The 25,654-nt window shown below is 49.8% G+C and overlaps 1 non-coding gene and 1 pseudogene across 2 annotated transcripts; both read right to left on the bottom strand.

Moving 5' to 3' along the window:
* Positions 1-312: 312 nt before the first annotated feature.
* On the bottom strand, positions 313-24,487 carry LOC149995552 (class I histocompatibility antigen, B alpha chain-like; annotated as a pseudogene). The gene is made up of 4 exons (XR_016507608.1): positions 24,007-24,487; positions 23,188-23,464; positions 1,289-1,393; positions 313-539 (listed from the first exon to the last, which is right to left on the bottom strand). The product of XR_016507608.1 is annotated as a class I histocompatibility antigen, B alpha chain-like (transcript).
* LOC149995553 (U6 spliceosomal RNA) lies at positions 15,556-15,662 on the bottom strand. The gene has a single exon (XR_016507997.1). It is a non-coding gene; the product is annotated as a U6 spliceosomal RNA (small nuclear RNA).
* Positions 24,488-25,654: the final 1,167 nt, after the last annotated feature.

The following is a 25,654-nucleotide window of genomic DNA, read 5'->3' as shown; positions in this document are numbered from 1 at the left end:
AGAAATTGGGGGAAAGGGGGATAACTGTAATTGAAAAACCAAAAATAAAAAAAAATAAAAATTATATTTTTATTCTTTCATTTTTTCCATCACCATTTATCCACCGTACCCTCCCCACTTCCACCCATCCCTTCCCCATGCAATTACCACATGGTTGTCTCTGTCCATGAGTTCAATGTTTTAATTTTTCAATTAGTCAACATCCAATATTATATTAGTGTCAGCGGCAAAGCACAGTGATGAAACATTTATGCAGCTTATTAAGTAGTCTCTCCAATATCTCTAGCACCCGTCTGACACCATATGCAGTCACAACAACATTATTGATCATATTCCCGAGCTGTGTTTTATCTGCACCCTACTAATAAGTAGGTCCCTGGGGGAGGGGGGCCTGGTGACCAGCTCCTCACACGACGCTGTTAAGGATGCAGCCTCGGTCCGATGCCGGTTGCAGAGACAGTGGTCAGGGATTCTTCAGTCCCAAGGGGAGGCCTGAATGAGCTTCAGCACCAAGTCCCCTACAGAGCAGCGACGTCACGCTGGGAGAGAGTCACCGTGAACACATTCAGGTCAGTGTCAGAGGTGCTCCTCCTCCCGCAGCCCCCCGTGTGCTCAGGGCGTCCCACTCTGAGAGCCCCCGAAACCCAGCTGTGCCCAATGCCCCCTCTTCCTGCCCTCAGGGTCTCACCGTGAATAGCTGTGAGGGACACAGCAGGGTCCCGCAAGCTGTTGCTGCCTGGGGGAGAACACAACAACAAAACCGTGGGGGTGAGCCCCCCTCAGGCTCCAGCCTCCACTCTCCCGGAGTCCCAGACAGCCCCTCCCTGCACCCAGACTTGCAGGCAGCCTGGGCGTAGCTCTCCCTGACTTATTGTAGGGCTATGGGAGAAGTGGGGGGAGGGGAAGACTGCATGCTGTGACCCTAGAGGAACCCCATACCCCTAAAGTGCAAGGAAGTTCCTGGAACTATGACGGAACACCCAGGGTAGGACCAGCAAACACGGGGAAAGTGCATGTGTGGGGACTGGACCTAGAGCCTGTGTGGATGTCTGTCCTCATCAGGGACCTTCCCCTCTGACCTGTGACAGCTGGGAATCGGTCCCTGTCGCTAGTCACCAGGTGATAGATTTGTCCTCCACTGTCCCACGGGCCTCACTGAAGGGTGTCAGCGATTAGGGCTGATGGGCACGCGCCCGTGCGGTGATGTGACGGGCCACTGACCAGGCACAGCACAGTCCCCCGGGGCTTGACTCCCGTGGACACAGGACACGCAACCCGCCTCGCCCACCTGAGCGCTTCCTCCTCCACGTCACAGCTCCAGCGGCCGCCGCCCCAAGGAGACACAGGACAGCAGCGATGCCCGCAGTGATGACTCTGGTCTGAGCAGGGGGCTCTGCGAGGGGCAGGAGAGAGGCCAGCCTCAGGCCCGAGCCCTGACCCCGCTCAGGGACGCCCCGAGACGAGGCACTGTGCCCACGCCCCCTCCTCACCCCATCGCAGGGTCAGGGGCTCCGGCAGCGCCCCATGCTGCACACGGCACGTGTATCGCTGCTCCTCCCCAGGGGGCACCGCCACGGCCGCCCACTTCTGGAAGGTCCCGTCCCCCGCAGGCCTGGTCTCCACCAGCTCCATGTCCTGGGTCTGATCCTGCCCGTCGCGCTGCCACGTCAGGGTGATCTCCGCGGGGTAGAAGCCCAGGACCTCTGCAGCCGAGATACCCCTCTTGATTTTTAGTCCCCACATGTGGGTGTGTTGCCAGCCCATTCTGCAGCTTTGCTCTTCCTGCCGGTCTTGCTGTGACTTCTTTACTTTGTAGTGGCAGGACTTCTGTTCAGTACAAATCAGGGAGTTCTGAATGGTGGGTGTAGTGTAGTTGTAATTTTTATCTGGTCATGGGGGAATGAGAATATTACATTCACCTACACAGCAAACTTGACTGGAAGCCAAGACATGTTAACTTTTTTTATTTAAGGATCACGATTCAGTAATGATGATAATGTTCAATCATTTAACCATGTCGTTAAGTGACACTGGTTTTGTTTCTGAGTCTGTGAGTGAGCTGTGGTGCAGAATACCCCCTACTACATTTGGGTATCCTACCCTATTTTCTTGTTAAGTTTACCTCCATCAAATGCCAGCACAGTGAAAAGGCAAATCATGCCCTTAATCTTAGGAAAATAGGTTTGACCTCATAGATCTTATGAAAAGCATCTTAGAAGCTTCAGTTCCACAGACCACATTATGAGAATCGTTCTTCTGGATAAACCAGGGAGATTCTCCCCACTGGCTCCTGCCTTTGCTTCCTCCTCACATCCTAGAATCCCACTGCCTGAGGGGGGTCCCTGCACCCCAAAACTCTGCTTTGCCCCTGTGTCATTCTAGAAGAAAGCTCACCCCCTGGAAGTGTGATTTCAGAGTGTCCTCGGTTGGCGAAGGGAAGTGGGGGGACAGGTGTTTCCTGTTCAGAACTGGGAACAGTCTGTGCCTAAAGGCGCCAGACTCACAGGTAGCCTACTTTGGTTTGTTATACACCAGCTTAATATGTATTCATGTCCCGGACAGAAACCTGATGTCGTCTGTCAGAGAAACGATATTGGCCCTCTCATATTTCATGGGTCTGGTGCTGTGACCTGAGGCCCAGGCAACATGAAGTGCAGTTCTGTCCAATAGAACATTCTGGGCCAAGGGATTGTTGTGCATTCTCACTTCCAAAACAGCAGCCACTGGTTGCAGCTGGCAGTTGAGCCCTGGGAGTGTGACTGTTGCGCAGAGCAGTTGAATTTTTAATATTATTTAGTTTTAATTTAAAAACGATATGTATCTTGTAGATACCATATCAGTGAGTGCCCATATAGAATGTATTGAGTTTCCACACTCTGCCCACCCACCCCCAAAGATATTGTAAGACTCATAGATAATTGTACACTGAAATTATTTTCACATGGAAATCATGGGTCTCCATTCATCTGTGAGGGTCTTAGATATATCCTCAATGTATAGCTTCCCCAAGAAATCTTACTTAATATGTATTTAACAGCTAGAGCGTACAGATATTAACCAAAATGTGATTAATGCTCTAAGGTTGTAAATGGTCAAAAACGCTCATCTGTGGAGCTAGTTCTTGCGCACAGCACTCTGGGACTCGTGGTGCAGTTTTTGTTAATCTCATAAACATGAGCAGGCACAAAAGTCTTTAGCTGAAGAGAAAATATTTATTAAACACAACATATATCAAATACATGTAGGCCCAAACATACTCATAAAAGTATAAAGCAAAGATATAAGCGTTGCAGTTCACCTTAGAATTCCTTACATATTGCCCCACCCAATATGTCCTCCAGAATTCACACAGTTCTGTTTCCCTTCACTCCTGGACCCTTCTCCCCTCGGGAGAATATAGATGAAGTTTTTACAATTGCGAAATAAAAAATTCTCTAAGCAAGACCCAAAGATGAAAAACCATGAAGGAAAACAAAACTTTTCCATGTGAACCACGTGCTCTGGAAACACAAACCCGTGCCCGTAATCCAACTCAAAGACGCATAAGGAATGTTGACAGAGAAGAGGTCACGTGTGTCAGTGTTCCTCCTCCAAAGACCACGAGGACCACCGGTGGGCAAACGGCTGGATTTGCTCATCACTGCTGTGAGGGAGAAAACACACCTCAGGGACACGGGCCTCCTCGTGGGAAGGTGTGAGGCAGAACACGCACAGGATGTTGGCTGTGGATGGGCAATCGTGGGGGGGATCCGTGGATGCTGAGGCTCAGCCTAGATTGGCATCATTAGGAAGTGGGAGCAATTCTGTGACTGGGCACCTCAGTAAGTATCTACGGAGCGAGGATGAGGGTGTGATAGGAAAGAAGCTGCCTTCGCTCCTGCTAGCAGGCCCCGGGGGCTGCTTGCTGGTCTGTGAGTCGCACGGTGCCGTGTGTTTGTCTGTGCTCAGACAAGATGCAACGTGGTGCTGTCCTGTGTCACTTCGCCCAAGTCTCAGGATGTCCTTGTCCGATGCTGATGTTCTGTGAGGTGACTAATGTCCAACACGTGAATAGCACAGCCTAGCAGTGAGCACCCGCCCAGCTCCCCATGACATTGGGTCTGTAAGGGACAAAGAAGCTAGTGACTCTCATACCAGTAGGAAATCATTAACAGATAAGGCAACTGTAATTGAGTCATGAATCAGGGAGTCTCTCTCTGAGTCAACAGCAAAACAAAGGGAACATATAATTATACAAATCAGGAAATGACATTCCACAGCTCATCACAATTGTCTGAGACCAAAGGGTGGACAATGTTCATCACCAAACACAGGGACATGGGAAGATGTCGCTAGACAAGTCAGCAAACAATGTAGGGAATCTTCAAGGGAAGGCTGCAGACAGACCCATCACCAGGTTACCCTTAGTTAATCATTACTCTTAGTTAATCGCATTATTTTTAACTCCAGAATATCCAGTTAATGGAAAAACGGGGGAGGAGAGAAGGGTGCAGGGTTACTCGCATTTAGGACAAAACCAGTTTGCCTTTTCTACTTTGGCTGCCTGACCCTGGCTGGCTGTGCCCTGCTCTGCAGACCCGGGAATAAACAAATGTCTCATTTGCTGCCGAAGTCCTGTGTCCCGCTGTTTTCATTGTGAGTGTTTCTCACAGGCCTCACCCGAAGTTCTAGGCCTACTCCCAATGTTGGGGCTACTTTTTCAACCTTCTTAAATTCAATATTTAAAAATATTTACAACTCAGTCAAAAAATAGAGAATAGTAAGAAACCATTCGTAAATGAAGAAACGCAAATGTTAAAGAATTCTATTTGTCATAAAGACATGTAAACAAGAATGAGAATGTGGAATAAGAGAAGAATAAAGTAAAATCTATCACTTCAGCAAGATGAAAAAAAAAAATCAGTGCATCTACCAAAGGGTAGGGAAACATACTGTTGTAAAGATTGAAGGGATTGACAACCTGTACTATATTTCAGAAAGGTGCTTTTGCAAAAGGTCTCAGCTATTGAAATGCCTCTTTTAGGAATTTATTCCAAGGAGATAATCATGCATATCCTTAAATATATACATTGAAGAATGTTGCTTGTATTGTGGTTTTATAAAAGGAAACAGATGGAATGTATCTAAATACTCTAATCAGTAGAGTGATGGTAACTATGAACAGAGGAATGTTAATGTGTCCCAGGCAGCAATACCATGTGATCTGTGTGAGCTTCAGAGCAGACCCACGAGACACACAATATGGGATCCTGTGGGAGACAGGGGAAAGGGGACTCACAGAGGTCCAGGGGTGGTCAGGCTGTGGTTGAACACAGGGTGTTTCCCCTTGGAGCCTTGATGACTCATTTCCACTGGGTCCCTTGACCGCAGTTGTCACAGGAGGACCCAGGCCTGAGTGGTTCTGCCTCAGGCCTGCCTGTGGTGTGTGGTGTGTGGTGTGTGGTGTGTGGTGTGTCCTGTAAGGGACTTCCTCTGGAAAAGTTTCACAATAGGCGTCCAGAGGAAGAGTGAGACTAAGGAAGGACTAGGGTGGAGGGAGTAACGGGAGAGCGTAGGCAGCGCTGGTTTGATTGTGGAAATGTTACAGGGAAGAAGTGAGTCAAGGAGGGGCTGCCGTCAGGTGACTGGGAAGTCTAAGACAAAGAGGGTCTTGGAGATGGGGTGGGGGTGGGGTAAGGGTCAGAGGTGAGTCTGAGACAAGCGGCCACTGCCTGCTGCTCCCCTCAGCTGAAAATCTCAAGAGCTCAGGACGTCAAGGGGCAGCGTAAGTTAGCCATCTAACCCACAATCAATTTCACCATCCAGTGTCTGTATTTCAAGGCCTCTGATGTATCAGGGTTATTTGGAATCTGTAGACAGAAAGCAAAGCAAGAGTAGGACCCTGGCAATGTGTCATGAGGAAGATAGGCAATTAGCATAAATGACAAAGAGAAATGTAAGTCAGGGCCATGTGCTGTGAGGAAAGGTTCCTGGTATCATGAAAGCAAATAATCAAACCTACTCATCCCCTTCCACTGGCCTCAGTATTGTCTGAAAGATGTAAAGAATAGTGGCCCATGGAGCAAAACAGTTATACACAATCATAGGACAGGAAATATCTCTGGGAAATTAAAATATTTTTATAGAAGTGAAAAATTCAATGGGTGAACTGGAAATTCTAGTTATAACCCTATTAAGTCATACAAATGGCATAATGTGGGCAAAGCTTGTTACAGAGCAGGGTCCCCACAATTCCGCAGAGACCATGGTTTAGGGAGTGGGAGGTGGGACTCAGAGGAACGCAGCCATTTTTCTTGAGAGATGTCTGCATATGTGTAGTGGGGAGCTAGTGCCTTGGTATTGCAAATGGTTTTGGTCCTTTCAACGCAAAAGGAGAAGGGAAGGACTTTGATCATTGAATGGTGACCAAAAGCTTATGGGGCATTTGCAAAATTCTACAAGTGGCCCCAACTGGTCCCCACACACGGACTGGTCACAGGCCACTGCCAGGTGTTTAAAAATAAGGCGGAAGCCATTAAACAGGGGGAACTCCATGCGGTGTACAAGGAGGTAGAAGGGAAAAACCTCGTGGACTGAAAGAGAACCACATGGTTCTGCATTAAGAGCTGAAAATCACCACGACCCAGGAAAAACCTCCCCAATCAGGCACAAAAGGATGGGAGCTGAGAAAGCTGAACTGCGTCTGGGAAATACAGAGCCACGGACTTCTATTCTCCTAGAGGGAAACGGTACCCCTGACTTTTCTGATCTGAACCTAACCTGGTTTGGCAGGGGGAGGCAGAACTATGCGTTTTGGGTGTTTTAAAGAAAGTAAGACCTAACAGCAGAAATTTGCCATTAATCTAAGTCCGTACAGCCTTTAAATAAACAATTCCTTCCCTTTTCACCAAACTCTGGTATTGGGAGTTATGCTTATGGCGGCGGACAATCACACCCCTCATACCTGAATAGCCCGTGGGGTCCATTACAAGCTGGATAAAACACATCAGTGTGTCAAACCAGGGGTTCCAACAAGTTTATAATATCTGTCTAAAAATAATGATGAGTAGGAAATGGTTTTTTACATGTTCAAGCATATTTCTCAAAATTTACAGATAAAAATTGACACTTTGAGTTGCCTAATCTAATTTTTCCCACAGCAGATGAAAACACCCCACACCACACCACATCACAATAGAATTTGAGAAAAAGGGTGGAAGAGACCTTGAAAGCTTCAAGAAGCAGCAATTATGAGCCTGGAGACTAGAAGACATTGAAGCAATGCCTTCCAATTTCTGAAGAAAAATATATTTCCTACACAGAACGCTACATCAATTCACGGTGTGAGTAAGGGCTGGGATAGCCTAAGGTTTCTTCACGTGTTTAGAGTTTTAATAATTAACTTTCCACGTTCTCGTTCCGAAAACACTACCAGGCAAAGTGGCGGAAATGAGGGAGTCAACCAAAAGAGGGGGACCTGTGGGATCCAGGTGACAGGGGGACCAGAGCAAGACAGGCAAGGGCTGCCCCAGATGATGTGAAGGACGTCCAGGATGTCCACCCGGCCCCAGGTGCGCCAGGACCGAGGGCTGTGGACAGGTGTCTGCAGAGATGAAAGTGGTTGACTGTTTGATGGGTTCAAATACATACTCACGAAGACTTAGACTCTGAGGCAGTAGTGGAATGACCTTGAGATAAAATGACTCCCATTGTCTTAGTCAATATTTTCAAGTAAGGCAAATCTGGGGATAATTTGTTCAAGGATTACTTTAACCACCTTGCTTCCTGTGGTTGATGGAAGTGGAAAGGCCTCTATCCACCCGGAGAAATGATCTACTATAGCTAAGAGGAATTTCTGATGACCCACCTTTGGCATTTCAGTAAAGTCAACCTGAATGCTCTGGAAGGGCCTGAGTCCCGGCGGCCTTCCCCCAGCCTGCACCTTTCGTACTGCCTGTTTGTTCACCTTCTGGCATATGAGGCATCCATGGCAGATCTGCTTAGCTATAGTGTAAATTCCAAATCCCCCATATTGTCTGAGGACGGTGTCACAGAGGGCCTGAGGTCCCCGATGGCTGCCTTGATGCAGTGTTATCATAATTTCCCTGAGGACCTGCTCATTCAGCATCTCCCTCCCATCTGGGAGTTTCCACTTACCACTCACATCTTTCGAGGCTCCTATCTGAGTTAATCTCTTAATTTCCTCCAAGGAAAAGGTAGGATCTATTGACACAGGGCAGAGGGAGACACGGAACCAGGTAGAGGACTTTACTTTCTCCCTCTAACGCAGCCTGCTTTGCTGCATTATCCGCCAGCCTATTTCCTCTAGCTTCATATGATCCCCCAGTCTGATGTCCGTTGATGTGGACTATAGCAACTTCTGTAGGGAGTAGGAGGCCATCCAGGACTGACTTGACTAGTCTTTCATGTACTAGTTCTTTCCCCCTGCTATTTATTAGTCCTCGTTCTAGACAAATTTTTCCAACGGTATGGGTTACCCTATAGGCATACTTAGAGTCTGTATAGACGGTTCCTTCCTGGTCCTTTAGTAATTTCAATGCCTGCCCTAAAGCATAGAGTTCACAAGTCTGTGCAGACCAATTATTAGGCACCCTCCCTCCCCCAGAAAGCGCTTGAGAATCCCCATCAATAATGGCATATCCATTATGCCTTTTCCCATTGATTACTCGGGAAGAGCCATCGATGAAAAGGGACTGTCCACCCTGCAAGGGCTTTTCTCTCAAATCCGGTCTGACCTTAGTCTGGTATTCTATGACATCAAGGCAGTTACGCTCTAAAGCCTCCCGAGTCCCCTCTTCTCCTGCCCAAAGGAAGCCAGCAGGGTTCAAATTTGGGCTTTGAGAGAGAGATAAGTCATCCTTTTCTAGGAGGATGGCCTCATACTTAAGAATCCTTGAATCACTTTACCGCCGCCCTGCCTTCTGGTTTAGAATTGTTCTGACTTGATGAGCGAAGGTTACAGTGAGAGGCCCTCCAAAAGTTAATTTCCTGCTTTCTTCTACTAACGAAGCTGTAGCGGCCGCCGTCTGTATACACTCTGGCCACTCCCAAGAAACTGGATCAAGGAGTTTGGAGAGATAGGAAATAGGTTGTTTCTTTCCAGCCCACTCCTGAGCCAGAACCCCGAGTGCTGTGCCCTGATCCACTGTGACAAAGAGGTGGAAAGGTTTCTCTAAGGAAGGAAGGGCTAAAACTGGGGCCGTTACTAGAGCTTGTTTTATCTCATTGACCATATTTATCCTCAGTCTTCCACTGAAGAGGATCTGGTTCTTGTTCTAACCGTTTTGAATGCAATAGTCTGGTTTTCTGAGCATATGACCCTATCCAGAGCCTGCAATAGCCCGTTAGCTCTAAAAATTTCCTTAATTCTCGCTTAGTCTGATGTAGGAGAAGAGTAGTAATGGTGGCTATCCTCTCAGGGCTGATTTTTCTCTGTCCTGCACTTATGAGACGGCCTAAGTTTTTTACCTCCTGTTCTACAAATTGCGGTTTCTCCTTAGACGCACGCAATCCCTTCTGACCTAAGAAGTTTAAGAGAGAAATAGTAGAGAGTCTCACCTACTCTTGATCAGGACCAGAGAGGAGTAAGTCATCCATATATTGTAGTAATTGAGTGCGTCCCACAGGAAGGAATTCTGTAAGGGTTTCTTCAAGAGCTTGGCCAAACAGATGTGGAGCTTCTGTAAAGCCCTGGGGCAGGACTGTCCAGTGATATTGCTGTTTCCTTCCCATGGATGGATCCTCCCATTCAAAGGCAAACAAGTCTCTGCTTTTTAGAGCGAGGAGGCAAGCCCAAAATGCATCTTTGAGATCTATTACACTAAACCACTTATGTTCAAAGGGGATTTTCTAAGGAGGGTGTAAGGGTTAGGGACGACAGGATGGTGGGTCCAGACGAGTTGGTTTATGACTCTTAGGTCCTTGACCAGCCGGTAGCTGCCGTCAGATTTCTTTATGGGGAGCATGGGGGTATTATAGGGGGACATACATGGCTCCAGAAGCCCATCCTGCAGGAGCTTAGGAATAACAGGCTGTAAGTCTTTTCTTCCCTCCTTGGAAATGGGGGTACTGGCATCTGCAGACACTTTCCCCAGTCTTTGCAGTTAAATTTCAAATGGAGCAATCTTCAGTCCTCCCTTAATTTCCTTCGTTACCCAAACTATAGAGTCAATCATGGTGTTATTGTATAGTGAAAAGACATACAATAATAAACTCAAGATTAATTTGCATCTCTGCCCTGGCTGGTTTAGCTCAGTGGATTGAGCGTCGGCCTGCGAGCTAAGTGTCGCTGGTTCGATCTTCCAGTCAGGGTACATCAGAGAAGGAAAACTCTGACTCCAAAAAACCTCCGCTGCCTTGCGGCATACCTCTTCTGGGGAAAGGCTAAGGGAGTAAACCCCGACAGAAAATCCGGAGCCGGAGTCCCTAAGGCGGTTTGACGTTGTAGTCAACACCGGCAACTCCTGCGGCGCACCTGAAGCCAAGCTGTATTGACTCCGTCTTTCCCTTGGACCCTTCAGCTGCGAAGAGAGGGGGGGTCTGCTGCATGGGCAACAGCAGACCCTCCATATCACCCTGCCCAGGCTCTGTAGCTTCAGCTCCACTGGAGAGGACACTCCAGCGTCATCGCAAGATGTCAATTCAACACGGGAGGAGACAGATGCCGTGTCACTCCCGAGTCGGACTGCACAGCCATTCTCGGCGGTGCAGATAGACTCTTGAGAAGCTACACCATCGTCTCTCGAGACGGACGGCTGCCGACGAGAGTCAATCTGCTCTTCTCCTGCTTCAGTTAAGAGATGGATTTTGACCTTAATTAGTCCCTCTCCTACCCCGATCTAGGCCTAACCTGATAATTAAGTCTCAGCCTAAAAAATTTATTTCTGCCTCAGGGACATATAGAAAAGACACTTTAATTAATACTTCTCCTAACTGTAGTTGCATTTGCCGGAAAACTGGCACTTGAAATCCATCCCCTTTATCCCTGACACTAATATCTTTTCCTCAGAGAAGTCTATTCCTTGGGGGTCAAGAAGTTAAAGATGATCTGGCTGCCCTGGTATCTATTAACAATGTAGTTTCTTCCTTATGAGGTCCCACCTTTAAATTTATCAAGGGCTCTTGGTGGGACCTGCTTAAAAAGAGCCCCTGACACCCTTACTCCTCATCAAAAGTCATGAGGTTTGTAAGATCTGTCTCTTTCTGGAGGTCAGGACACTCCCGCCTGATATGGCGGGTTTCCCACACCTGTAACAATTCCCAGGCGTAAAAGACTTTCTTTTCCCATTGCTGGTCGGCGGCTCCCCTTGTTTGGGCCTCTGGCGACCCCTTCTGTTCGGCGTTTCTAGTCCTTGCTTCCCCTGGATGACTTTCTCAGTGGGTGAGACCCTGATCCGGGCCTTCTGCCTCTGCTTCTCCTCCTCTCTCCTAACGCACACTTTCTGAGCTTCCCCGAGGAGTTCCTCAGTCGTTCTTTCATTCTATCCATCTACCTTCTGTAATTTCTTACTAATACCTGGCCAGCTTTTTGTTACAAAGGTGACCTTTAAGAGTCCCTGCCCCACAGCGTCCTCTGGATCTAAGAGTCCCTGCCCCACAGCGTCCTCTGGATCTAGGCCAGAATACTTTCTCATCTGGTCCCTGAGCCTCTGTAGGAACACAGATGAGCCTCATCTCTTTCTTGCTGTATCTCAAATGCCTCTGAGACATTCTGTGCTCTAGGGACGGACTCTTTAATTCTCCTGATGATGAGACTCCTAAGGTCTCTCATCTGAGTCCTGTCTGCTGGCCTGTAATGATCCCACTGAGGATCTACACTGGGGAACTTCTGTTCATCTGGGACAACTCCCGGACCGGGAGGGTGTTCTCTTTCCCATTTCCTCATAGCAGCCCGTCTGCTCATGCCCCTCTTCTCCACTGTAAAGGGTGTCTAGAATGGACATTAACTCCATCCAGGTGTATATGCAGGGTCCAAGGAACTGGCCTAGCTGTTCTGCCAGTCCGAGGCGGTCCTCTATCAGGCACTTCATCTCACGCTTGAAATTTCTGACTTCAGTGCTGGTTAAAGGAGCACTGACATGTCCAATTTGTCCTGGACCTATGGGGACCTCCCTGAGGGGAAACATCAGCTGCTCTGAGGGAATTGGGAAGGTCTTCAGGTCTTGCTTACATTGTTCTAATTCCTTTCTTAATCTAGAATAAGTTCCCACCAGTGCGTAGGCATCCTTGGGGCGGGTCCTGGTGGGGTATCTGCTATGTGTCCCTGGCCTCTTCCATCTGCACTGTCTGTCTGCGGTGCCTCTGCCCAGTTGACCACCGCTGGCCAGGGCCGTAAGGCAGCGGGAGGCAGGACAGAGGGTCCCAGGCTTTATCTTCTTTTTCATTTACAGGGGGGAGACCTGTGGAGTTACTGGTTGGTAGTAACCAGCAGAGAGCATATTCCTTCTCTTCCTTAGAAGCTGAGGCCTGATCACTCACATGTAAGACCAGGGCTTGACAAACCCAAGATTCATCAGACCAAAGTTGGAGCCAGAGAACAGATTGCCCCTTAATGGGTTCCTTTGGCCAGATGAGACAGCAATATTTTACCCTTGTCTGTTTTTCCTTACTTTTGGTCCGGGGATCCTCTCCCCAGTGCTCTAACAGTCTCCCTAATGGACTGTTGGGTGGAATGTCTATGGGGTCTTCCTTGGCCCCACCCCTTTGAATTTCCCTGGGCCTAGAATTTCCATTTCCCATCCTCAGCTGATTCCTGTGGCTGAATCTGGTTGTGTTCTCAACCTCCTCTGCCAGAGACTTATTAGATGAAAAGCCCGTGAGCTCATTCCCTCTGTACCTGAGAACCTCTGCCCACGCCCCGTGTACCCAACCCCCGTTACAGAGACTCGTTGTCCGTAGTCCGAGAGTCACTTTGTCCGTCTCCAGCTGTTTCCCTCACGGGAGAACGGAACCGCGGGTCGGGACTCGGCACTCGCTTCGTGTCTTGAGACACGTCTCAGCCTCACACACACAAGTAGCTCCCCGAGGCTGCCCAACCACCAAGGCAGTACTTAAGTTTAATTTTCGTACCTTGGCCCGTGCACGAGGTTGCCTGGTTGCCGTGGTGCTTGCCTTTGTTTCTCCCCTGCGTCGATCCACTGCTGTCCCAACAAGAAGTCTCGGGTCGTTTCCAGACACTGTGAGGGGGGTGGGCCCTGGGTCAAGCGGGCGACCCAAAAGCGGGTAGGATGCGTTTCCCCGCCTTGGCTCAGAGCCCCTTCCCGCACACAGGCGGAGGATCAAGGACGAGCCCCCAAACTGTGGGAAACGCTCACAAGAAAACACCGGGACACAGGACTTCAGCAGTAAGTGAGGTGGTTGTTTACTCACAGACCTGCAGCTCTGGGCGCAGCCAGATCAAAGGGTGCGCGCCACCAGAACTGAGCTGGACGTTTTTATCCTAACGCGAGTAAACCCCCCCTTTCCTCCCCCTCCCCTTCTTCTCCATTTTTTCCTACTGGATACTCGGGAGTTACAATCTATGCGATTGACTAAGTCAACTAAGGGTAGTAATTAACTCATAAATAAGTTTTCTTAACTCATTAACCATGCATAATTCCCAAGTGATAAATATTCCGTGATGGGTGCCCTTCACACTCGGTTAACTCTGACTATTTATGTCTCCACTCCCTCTATTTCTAAATTACAGCTGCTCAAGATTACATTACTCTCTTGCTGCTAACCATTTCTTACGGGTTTGAGAGTCACTTTTATCTGTCCCTTAAGTGCCACGTTCTTAAAAAAACTTTCCTTTCCTTTTTTTTTCTTTTTTGTTTTCCTTTCTTTTCTTTTTTTTTTTTTTTTTTTGGTCTTCACCCAAGAACATTTTTTTTCCCCCATTGTTTTCAGAGAGCAGGGAAGGGATAGAGAAGAATAATAATGTTCAAGAGAAACATAGATTAGTTTTCTCCTGTGGGCGCCTGGACCAAGGATTGTACAGTAAACCTATGTCTGTGCCCTGACCAGGGATCGAACCCACAACCTTTTGGTGCATGGGATGATGCTCCAACCAGCTGAGCTATCTGGCCAGGGCTGGCATGAATCCTTTGGTGAAGAGTCTGGGATTTTGATCTATTTTTATTGCGTTATTTGTTGAGTTGGAGGATTCTTACGCATCGTCTAACACAAATGGTTTGCAAATGTGTTCTCCCGGTCTGTGGCCTGAGCTCCTCTTACAGACATAACAGCACCCGTTAATGCACGGACATATTTTCCCGGGATGAGAAATCAGAAGTGACTCACGGTGACATTTTTTGGATACAGGACTTCAGTGACTGAAGAAGCAAAGGGACCGTGTGACCTATTTCATTTTGTGTATTCGTGAGAGTCTTTTGAATTCTCTTGCATGTGCAGGAATCATGTTTTCAAAGAACAAGTCCCATTAAAAGTCCTGCGCTCATAAGCCTCCTCATGGATCATCCTCAGATCGCAATTTAAGGTTCAGATTCTAACCTTGTCCTCTAGGATGAACCATTTTGCCTTAGAAAGTCCCTTCCTGAAAACTCAGCTGACTGTATGGACAAATCTTCCCACTGAAAATAGCTAAAAATTAGCTTAAAAATGCCATGTATAATATATAAAACAACTTAAAAAAAGACTTTATTTATTTTTAGAGGTGAAGGAGGGTTATTTATATTAGTTCCTTTACTAAACCCTTCCCCTACTTACTCCTCTCCCCCTCCATAACAGTTACTCTGTTCTTTGCTCAGTTTTGTTCATTTGTTTGTGTTGTTCATTAGTCTCCTGTATCAGGTGATATCATATGGTATTTTTCTTTCGCTTCCTGGCTTATTTCATGAAGCATAATTCTCTCTACTTCCATCCATGTTGTCACAAATGGCAGGAGTTCCTTCTTCCTTTCTGCTGCATAGTACTCCATTGTGTAAATGTACCACTGGGTTTTTTTATCCACTCGCCACTGATGGGCACTTAGGCTGTTTCCAGCACTTGGCTATTGTAAATAGCGCTGTTATAAACATAGGGGTGCATAAGTTCTTTTGAATTGGTGCTTCAGGGTTCTTTGGGTATTATCCTAGCAGTGGAACTGCTGGGTCATAAGGCAGTTCTATTTTTAGTTTTTTCAGGCAATTCCATACTGGTTTCCACAATGGCTGCACCGGTCCGCATTCCCACCAACAGTGCAGTAGGGTCCCCTTTTCTCCATATCCTCGCCAGCACTTGTTTGTTGATTTGTTGATGATGGCCATTCTGACTGGTGTGAGCTGGTATCTCACTGTGGTTTTTATTTGCATCTCTCTGATGGCTAGTGATGTTGAGCATCCTTTCATATGCCTTTGTGCCCTCTCTATGTCCTCCTTGGAGAGGTCTTTGTTCAGGTCCTTTGCCCATTTTTTAATTGGACTCTCTGTCTTCTTGGTGCTGAGTCCTATAAGTTCTTCATATATTTTGGAGATCAATCCCTTGTCTGAGGCATCATTGGCAAATATGTTTTCCCATGTGATTGGTCCCCTTTTCATCTTGCTGATGTTTCCTTCTGCTAAGCAGAGACTCTTTAGTAAAAATATGGAACGCTTCACAAATTTGTGTGTCACCCTTGTGCAGGGGCCATGCTGACCTGCCCTGTGTCATTCTAGCTTTAGTGTATGTGCTGCCGTAACAAACGCGAGGTGAGGTATTTTAAACAGTCAGATACAGCTTCTCGTATTTCCAGGGCCGCTCACTTGAGCTCTAAGGCCCTGGCCCTTGAGTTTTGCTGCTTGTTCAGATTTTCTGGGGAAATTCTAACAAAACACTGTTCCCTAGATGAACAAACAAAACAGAAACAGACTCATAGACACGGAGAACAGACTGTTGGCTGCCAGACTGGACAGGGGCTGGGGGACTGAGAGAAAAGGTGGAGGGATTAAGGGGTGCAGGTTGGCAGCTGCAGAACAGCCCCAGGGACGCAAAGTACCATGTAAGGAACATGGTCAATAATATTGTAATAACTACAGATGGCCCACGTGGGCGCTGGACCTCTCAGGGGGCGTCGCTTTTTAAATTAAAAATATGTCTAATCACTATGCTGTACACTTGGAGCTGACATAAGATTCGCTGTCTACTGTAATAGAAAAATAAATTTAAAAAACCCAGTTTACAGCTTACCAGCTGTGGGTATTTCTGGGCATTGGGACTATATTAAAAAATCCAAAAAATAGCAAAATTTAAACCACCAGATAAGTGAAATAGTACTTAGTCAGTGTTTATTGTGCAGATAGGAGCATTTCACACACTGGCACTTTTCAAATCCCAAACCGACGTGAGGCTGGGAGGCAATGAAAATAGAGGGCGGCTTATAGGGTGAAAACGGGGATGTTGTTCACCCTTTACAGGGGCTGATCACTAGGGGGGGGTCCCCATAGCAGGGGATTTGGTTAACAGTGAGTGCCTGATGCCACGTTTAGGAAGACGACGTAAAGTTTCCTTTACGGTTACCAGAGGCATTTTACAGGAAGTGACCTGTGCTCAGGCCGGTTCAATGAGCTAAACTGGGTTTTGCTGATGTGGCTTAAATGGTTTCGTATCAGGAAATTTTCTTTTTTTAACTTTATTTTTATTGTTGACGCCATTACAGGTGTCCCCATTTTCTCCCTCTTTGTCCCTCTCCAGCCTGTCCTCGCCCCCCTAACATTCCCTCTGGCCGTCACTGCCCTGCTGACTGTGTCTATGTGTCCTGCATGTATGTTCTTTGGCTGATCCCGGCCCCTTCTTTCATCCAGTCCCTCCCCCTCCCCTCTGACAGCTGTCAGTCTGCTCCATGTATCCCTGTCTCTGTTTCTATTTTGTTTTTCAGTTTATTTTGTTCATTAGATTCCACATGTGAGTGAGATAAAATGGTACCTGTCTTTTCTGACTGGCTTATTTCACTTAGTATAATAACCTCCAGGTCCATCCATGCTGTCGCAAAAGCGTTCCTTCCTTTTTACCGCTGCATAGTGTTCCACTGTGTAAATGTGCCACCGGGTTTTTTTTACCCACTCACTCACTGATGGGCACTTAGGATGCTTCCAGCACTTGGCTATTGTAAACAGTGCTGCTATGAACACAGGGGTGCATAGGTTCTTCAGAATTGGGGTTTCAGGATTCTTTGGGTATAATCCTAGCAGTGGAATCGCTGGGTCATAAGGCAGCTCCATTTTTAGTTGTTTGAGGAAATTCCACACTGTTTCCCACAGCGGCTGCCCCAGCCTGCATTCCCACCAGCAGTGCACCAGTGCTCCCTTTTCTCCACATCCTCGCCAGCACGTGTTGTTTGTTGATTTACTGATGGCAGACATTCTGACAGGCATGAAAATAAATAATAGAAATGCTCAGTTAACGTGTGTAAATTTATTAGGAGTTTTAACACTATTTACTGTCCCACGGAAACATCACTGGTTTAACGTCCACTCCTAATCCATCTGGCCGCACTGCAGTGCTTTCTCATGGGTTTCCTGAATCTGTCTTTCTCTGAACTAGAAGGGGCGCTACTCTGAGTATGCATGTGTTAGCCGTTTGTTACTTCTTGTCTCTATTTCCAACTTTTGTAGTTAATGGGGTAGTTTGCATTTTCTCGGTGATCAGTAAGAGTTCCTGGATTAAGGTTAATTTTTTTAATTTCTAAAAATGTATGGGAGTGACATTGCTTAGTAACATAAACTGGGGTACGATTCTATAACACATGCTCTGTACGCTCCTCTGTGTGCTCACCACCCCAAGTCATGTCTACTCCATCACCATGTATTTGACCTCCTTACCCTCTTCCTCCCCCACCCCCTTCCTTCTGGTGACCCCCACACTGTTGTCTGTGTGTTTGAGTTCATTTGTTTTGTTTTTCCCTTTGATGCTTTTTGTTTCATAGCTCACATCGGAGTGAAATCCTACAGTCCTTGTCCTTTTCTGTCTGACTTACTCTACTGAGCATGATACTCTCAAGATCCATCTATGTCGTCACAAATAGCAGCATTTCATCTTTTCCTTTGATCCTCACCCATGGACATGTTTATTGATGAGAGAGAGAGAGACATAATCTGTGCCTCCCATACACACCCTGACTGGGGATGAAACCCACAACCAGGCATGTGGCCTGACTGGAAATTGAACCCCCAGCCTTTTGGTGTATGGGAGGAGACTCCAACAAACAGCCACCCGGCCAGGGTGAGTTATTTATTTCTTTTTTAGAAGTTAATTAACTGTTTTTTTGAGTGGCTAGACCATTATGCATTCCCACCAACAACAGTAGTTCTAACTAGAGTATAATGGCTACAACAGTCAATAAAAAATGGTATACCTCCACGCTATTAATTTTAAAAATAGAATATTAAAAAATACCAGACTGCCCCAAAGGAAGACCAAAGGAGTAACAAAGAGAAAGAAGCTAAGAGAACAAATAGAAATGAAGCCCTCCGTCTCTGTATTTCAATCGTGAACACTAAACATTTGAGATACAAATACAAAGATGGTTTCTACAGCTTCCTTAATATGACTTCACCCACCCAATTCACAGACTTTACTGAGGGTCGGCCGTGCAAATAAAATCCAGGTTGAAGGGGAATCTAGCCCTGGCCGGTGTGGCTCACTTGATTGAGTGTCATCCTATAATCCAAGGGCTGCAGGTTCAATCCCCCATCAGGGTGCGAATGGGAGGCAACCAACTGATGCTGCTTCTCTCCCATCGATGTTTCTCTATCTCCCTTCCTCTCTCTCTAAAAGTGATGAAAAAACGTCCCTGGGTGAGGATAAAAATTTTTTTAAATTAAAATTAAAATAAAAGTGAAACTACCCATAAGGCTATATCCAGATTCTGTGTAACATGACAGGATTTTGGAGAAATATGAGTGAAATAAAGATACAAAATAATGTAGAAAAACACTTTTTAAATCTGCCAGGTTCCTTTTCTTCATCTATGGAATCAAATCTACACCCGCTGTGTAGTGACATTTTTCTGGCCGGCGCTCAGTCCCTGAGCCCCACCAGGCAGGGCACGATCCTGCTGTCTGCATATTTAGCATTTGAACTGTGATTTCAACAACGCGGGAGCCCTAGGATCCCTGAGGATCAGTAGGAAGCGACTAAAAGAGGGAAAACATGCAGACAAGCATGAGCGGTCTGCACTAGCCATGGATGAGAACATACTAATGCACTGACATAAAAAACAAAAATGAAATGCAGCGAATAAAAGGTGACAAAGGGGACCCCCAGCATGGGACTGTGTGAGCGGCTCTGGTCCCTGGAGGCCTCTGTGGCATCTGCGGGGGGTGTGGATGTGCTGCCGCCTCTGGGGGTGTCTGGGCAGGTGACGCACCGCGGAGACCCTGGGCCAGACCATGGGGACGACAAACGTGACATCAGTGACTGACCACAAGATGGCGCCCTCAGGCCCGCCTGATGACAGTGATGGCCATGACTGAGTCACCCCTCACGAGCAGAGGGCAGGAGGCTGAGAAAGTGTCCCGTGTCCCCTGGGGAGCAGCTGAGCTTAGTCACATCACTGTTGGGGTGGAGGGACCCTGCGCCCGGAGCGCTGGTCACCGTGTTTCCTGCTGGGCCCTTTCCTTCAGCTCCTGCTCTTGTCTGAGCTCTGTTCCCAGGTCTCACACTGTCGTCCTGTGTGACCCTGGCTGGTCTTCCCGTACGTTCTAATGTCTAGTTCCACAGTCCTGGCTGCTCTCGGCCTCAGGTCTGTTCTGTGGCTTTTCCTGAAATAAAACAAGGGCCCAGTACCCCTCACAGAAATCCTTCTACGTTTACATTAGAGAAGTCTGGGTTCCGACAGGGCCGTTCGCGGTCCTGGGATCCGTCTGCTGCTTCAGCGGGGTTTGGATGAACCGACACGGACCCGCCTTCTCCCCAGCCGCCCTCAAACTGTTTTCCGTTCCCCACCTTTGGACCCACCTCAGCCATCCCCAGCCTCAGAGACCAGCCAAGAGAGTTGTGTTTTTTTTTTTAACCATAATTCTTCATTACTGAGCAACCAGAGCTCCCAGATTTGTCATAATTATTCCACCAAGTGGAGGCTGCGGTCCACGGCCCGGCCCCCCTGCACCTGCGGGCCGCCGACAACTCCCTCGCCCTGGGCTATTTCAACAGAGACAGCGTGGCTTTGCAGGGTGTGGGACACTTCTTCTGGGGAGAAGCATGACGGTGCTGAGCGTCCCTTAAAGCTGCAAAACCAGCGCGGGAGCCACGTGCTTTTCCAGGACACACTGGAGCCTTCCAAGATGATGGGGTCAAACCCAGGACGCCAGGGAAGCCGCCTTGGCCATGGAGAAGCCCCTGAACCAGGCCCCGCTCTGCCCACACAGCCCCTCAGCCCCGGGTCGCCCTGGAGAAGCACGTCCTGGACGAGCAGGTGAAGCTCATCAAGAAGATGGGGACACCTGGCTCACCTCCCAGACTGGCCGCCCCCAGGTTGGGCTGGGCCGAGCCAGTGTGTCTTCGAAAGGCTCCTCCTCAAGCACGACCAGGAGCCTGTGGAGCCCAGAGGCTTTTGGGGGACCCCTCTGCACCCCTTGGTGTCTGTCTTTTGCCTGAGTCTCTCCCTGAAACACTGAACACCCCTTGAACACCCTGGAGTCCTCTCCTGTGCATTGGACCTAATGGAAACAATACAGCTTTTGCAGCAAAAAAAAAAAAAAAAAGAAAGAAAGAAAGAAAAAAAGAAAGAAAGAAAAGAAAACTGAGTTCCATTATTTGTTCCAAGAAATCACTCGGGAATCATTGCAGAGTTAACGTTCAGAGATTTTCATTATGCTGAACTGAGACCCACTTTCTAAACCTTCTGCTTGACCAACCCTCACGGGAGAAAAGACGGCGGTACCTTCCGTATCTTGTGGTGATACGTGAACTACATTTCCTTCCCCAGAAAAAACAATATAATGTGGATTTAAGTCCTTTCCCCACCTGGGCCCTATCCCGTCACTGAGCCACGTGGTCCCGAATGTGTCTGAGACCAGGATGGCTTGTGGGCTGGCTACAAAACACTCATATTTCTCCACAAACGGCTGTCAGAATGTTGCGCATGAAGAGCAAAGTTATCACTTTTTTTCATGTAAAATAATTATTTTTATTTCTTTATATTTTTTCCATCACCATTTATCCACCCGTACCCTCCCCACCCCCACACAATTACCACACTGTTGTCTGTGTCTGTGAGTTTATAATTTTTAAATTATAGTCAACATCAAATATTATGTTAGTTTCGGTGGCAAAGCACAGGGATGAAACATTTGTACACCTTATGAAGTAATCTCCCCAGATCTCTAGTACCCACCCGACACCATACACAGTCACGACAACATTATCAATCATATTCCCTAAGCTGTGTTTTATCTGCACCTACTATGGCGGAAGGGCCACACACACCCTAGGCTCGGCTGGAAGCTGCTCTGTCCAGCAGAGGCTTCGTGACCGCGGCGGAACAAGCTTACCCAGGACACTATGTTATGTCTGATGAAATAACTTTTACCCAGGACATTTCTTTATGTCTGGGGGAAGGAAGTGACTGCCTGTCTAGTGGAGACCAGCAGCCAAACCTTCATCCCTCATGCCTTTTATTGAGGAGGACACATACAAGATACAAAATTCATAAACGTCTATCACATTCAGAGGTTTGACAGTAACAGGTAAAATACAAAAATCTGGGAGTCACACTGACTGAAATACAAAAATCTGGGAGTCACACTGACAGAAATACAAAAATCTGGGAGTCACACTGACTGATTAGCGTCAAGGTCTGTAAATCATTCAGAGACAAGGTGCAGGGCCCCATACACTCCCTGCTAGAGGTAGCTGACAGCACATTGCTGATAAGGAAAGCAGAGCGAGTTCTAAAGCACCATGAGCTTAACAAGCGCCCTTTGATCCAGTTCCCATGGCAACCCTCTGAGTGGCTGTCAGTCATGTTCCGCAGCCTTACGTTGAGACTTAGAGGCAGGCGCGGCCAGGATGCTGGCGGCTGGTCATGCTCAGGCCGGGGCTACAATTCCCTAAACCACGAGGAGTGGTTGCCCACACCCTACTAATAAGTAGGTCCCTGGGGGAGGGGGGCCTGGTGACCAGCTCCTCACACGACGCTGATAAGGATGCAGCCGCGGTCCGATGCCAGTTGCAGAGACAGTGGTCAGGGATTCTTCAGTCCCAAGGGGAGGCCTGAATGAGCTTCAGCACCAAGTCCCCTGCAGAGCAGCGACGTCACGCTGGGAGAGAGAGTCACCGTGAACACATTCAGGTCAGTCTCAGCGGTGCTCATCCTCCCTCAGCCCCCCATGTGCTCAGGGTGTCCCACTCCGAGAGTCCTCGACACCCAGCTGTTCCCCTCAGGTCCAATGCCCCCCCTTCCTGCCCTCAGGGTCTCACCATGAGGAGCTGCAAGGGGAACAGTGGAGTTCCAAGGGCTGTCGCTGCCTGGGGGAGAACACGACAGCAGAGCTGTGGGGGTGGTGTGAGCCCTCAACAGGCTTAAGCCTCCCCTCCCCTGGGGTCCCAGACAGCCCCTCCCTGCACCCAGACTTACAGGCAGCCTGGGCGTAGCTCTCCCTGTCTCTCCCTGTAGGAAGGAAGGGCTCTGTGAGAAGTGGGGGCAGGGGGATGGCTACATTGTGACCCTAGAGAAACCCCGTACCCGTAAAGTGCACGGAAGTTCCCGGAACTGTGACTGAACACCCAGGGTAGGACCAGCAAAAACGGGGAAAGTGCATGTGTGGGGACTGGACCTACAGCCCATCTGGACGTCTGTCCTCAGCAGGGACCTTCCCCTCTGACCTGTGACAGCTGGGAATCAGTCCCTGTCGCTAGTCACCAGTGATAGATTTGTCCTCCACTGTCCCACGGGCCTCACTGAAGGGTGTCAGCGATTAGGGCCGATGGGCACGCGCCCGTGTGGGGATGCCACGGGCCACTGACCAGGCACAGCGCAGTCCCCCGGGGCTTGATCCCCGAGGACATAGGACACGCAGCCCGCCCCGCCCACCTGAGCGCTTCCTCCTCCACGTCACAGCTCCAGCGGCCGCCAGCACAATGATAACCAGGACAGCAGGGATGCCCGCAGTGATGACGCTGGTCTGAGCAGGGGGCTCTGCGAGGGCAGGAGAGAGGCAGCCTCAGGCCCGAGTCCTCACCCCGCTCAGGGACGCCCCGAGACGAGGCGCTGTGCCCACGCCCCCTCCTCACCCCATCGCAGGGTCAGGGGCTCCGGCAGCGCCCCGTGCTGCACACGGCACGTGTATCGCTGCTCCTCCCCAGGGGGCACCGCCACGGCCGCCCACTTCTGGAAGGTCCCGTCCCCCGCAGGCCTGGTCTCCACCAGCTCCATGTCCTGGGTCTGGTCCTCCCCGTCGCGCTGCCACGTCAGGGTGATCTCCGCGGGGTAGAAGCCCAGGGCCCAGCACCTCAGGGTGACCTCACGGTCAGAGACGGGGGTGGCGGGTCACGTGTGTCTTTGGCGGCTCTGAGGGGCAGGTGAGAACATTCGGGAACTTTGTGTTGGACTTGGGACCCTCCAGCAGTGCCCACGTGACCACCCTGAGCACTGACAGGACAACTGGGGTGGGGGAAGGGAGCGCACAACCCAGACACCAGCCTGCAAGGGACACCTGGGTTAGTCTCCCACTTCTTGGAAAGTTCTAGAATCAGGGCCAGAACCTAGAGTAGGCGTCTGCAGGCTCTAAGGGGAGAACGCAGACTCAGAGGGCGGCTGAATGACTCAGCAAAGCCGGGGCCGGGCCGTCACGTGTCAGTCCGAGAACGAGGGAGAGCATGGGGGTCATCTAGTGTGAGGGATCCGCTGTGCGCTCTTTCAGGGAGAGGACGGGCCCCTTATTGTCCTTCAGAGAAAGCGGGGCTCGCGGGTGAGTCACAGCATAAGGAGAGCTCAGGGTCTCTTCCCTGTCCCCACCAGGAGGGGGATTCCGACAGTGACCCCCTTTTCCATGTCTCCCTGCGGGAAGTTGCCCCCCCCCCAGCCCACAGACGGGGCCCGCGCCTGGGTACCTGCCCGCAGCAGCGTCTCCTTCCCGTTCTCCAGGACGATGTGGAGGCAGCGGTTGCAGAACGTCTGCATCTGACGCCCCCAGTGCTTCACTTCAGAGTCCTGCATGAAACTGCGACCCACGGGGACCTGGATCGCCGTGTGGGCCGTGGTCCCAGAGCTCAGGTTCAGTTTCAGGGTGAGGTAGTCGGTGCCGTGGTAGGCTAACACACTGTACCCGCAGAGGAGGCGCAGGTCCGACCCCACGAAGCAGCCACTCATTTCCTGGATGGTGTGCGAAACTGACCCCGCCCCTGGGTCAGCCCCGCTCACTGAGCCCCGCCCCCAGGACAGGTGTAGCCCCGACCCAACTAGTCCCGCAGCCTCGGGGAGACCCCAGCCGGCCGGTGGGGAAGGGCGTCCTGCACGAGACCCGGGCGCGCGTGACTCACCGTCCTCGCTCTGGTTCTTCGCGCGCTGCCTGTTCAGTATCGCTCGGAACATGAGTTCTCTGCCCTTGAGTAACCGCGCCCACTCGTCCCACAGCTGTGGGTCCCTCTGCTGCACCAGCCCCGACCCCGCGGCGCCGCTGTCGTACCGCAGGACCTCCGTGTCGTCCACATAGCAGACGCTGAGGTACCGGGACTTCCCGCGGCCCGGTCCCCACACGAAGGTGCTGAAATATCTCAGGGTGTGGGTGCCTGGGGGCGGGAGGACGCGCGTCCTGGGTTCCGATCCGTCGTAGGGGCAGCGGGCCCGGGGGACGGAAAAGGGGCCGGTGATGGAGAGGACGGGGCGGGAGAAGGGGGTCCGGGGTCCGACCCGGGGTGCTGGAGACGCGCCTTCCCGGGTCCCGCGCCCCCGCCGGGTCCCCGCGCTCCTGCCCCGCAGAGACCGTTCCCTCCCGACCGCGCACTCACCGGCCCAGCTCTCGGTCAGGACCAGGGCCCCCGCGAGCAGCAGGAGCAGGACTCGGGGCGCCATGACGCACCCTGAGCGTCTGGGGAGAAGGAATTCGGGTTCTGAGTGAGGACTTTATACAAAAAACCACGGTGACGCTGATTGGCTTCTTGGAGTCCGGACAGCCAATGGGAGTGAGAGCTGCGTGAGCGTCTAAGTTTCCAGGCAGAAGGACCCGTGAGATGCAGAGGGGAAACTCGGTGTTATGGGGACACCCCAACAGTGACAGTCTCCACCCCAGACTCGGTGCTTTGGCTGAGACCCTGAGAGCCAGGCCTGCGGACCCCGGACGCTGCCCTGACCCCGCCTCCCGGGACGTTCGGTCTGTTGCAGGAAGACGGGTCTCTGGGTGGGGCACTCTCAGGCCCCTCCTCCCACGTGTCGTCCCGTGACCCAGGAGATGATCAGCTAATCTTGTCTCCGCCTTCAGCTCTAGGCCGTGGAGGCCACTGAGTCGTGGAATCCTGGGAACAGCGGGTTCTGTTGAGTACTCCGTCTGCCTCCTTGTTAATAAAGTCTTACAACGGAGCTGGCCTTGATGATTAGTGGGTCTGCCTTGCTTCCCTGACAGCTGCTAGCTAAACCAGGAGTTACCCTGGCCGTATTTTACATATTAATGACACTTGGTAAGAATTCTTTCACTTGTAAAATTCTCTTGTTGTTGGCTGGAATGTCACACCCCCTGTTCTGGTAGCTTTTGAAATCCTAATA

The sequence above is a fragment of the Furipterus horrens genome, unplaced genomic scaffold (assembly GCF_987537825.1).
Source record: "Furipterus horrens unplaced genomic scaffold, mFurHor1.1.pri manual_scaffold_13, whole genome shotgun sequence".
In the NCBI taxonomy this organism is placed as follows: domain Eukaryota; kingdom Metazoa; phylum Chordata; class Mammalia; order Chiroptera; family Furipteridae; genus Furipterus; species Furipterus horrens.
This window is presented reverse-complemented; position numbering and strand designations above follow the sequence as displayed.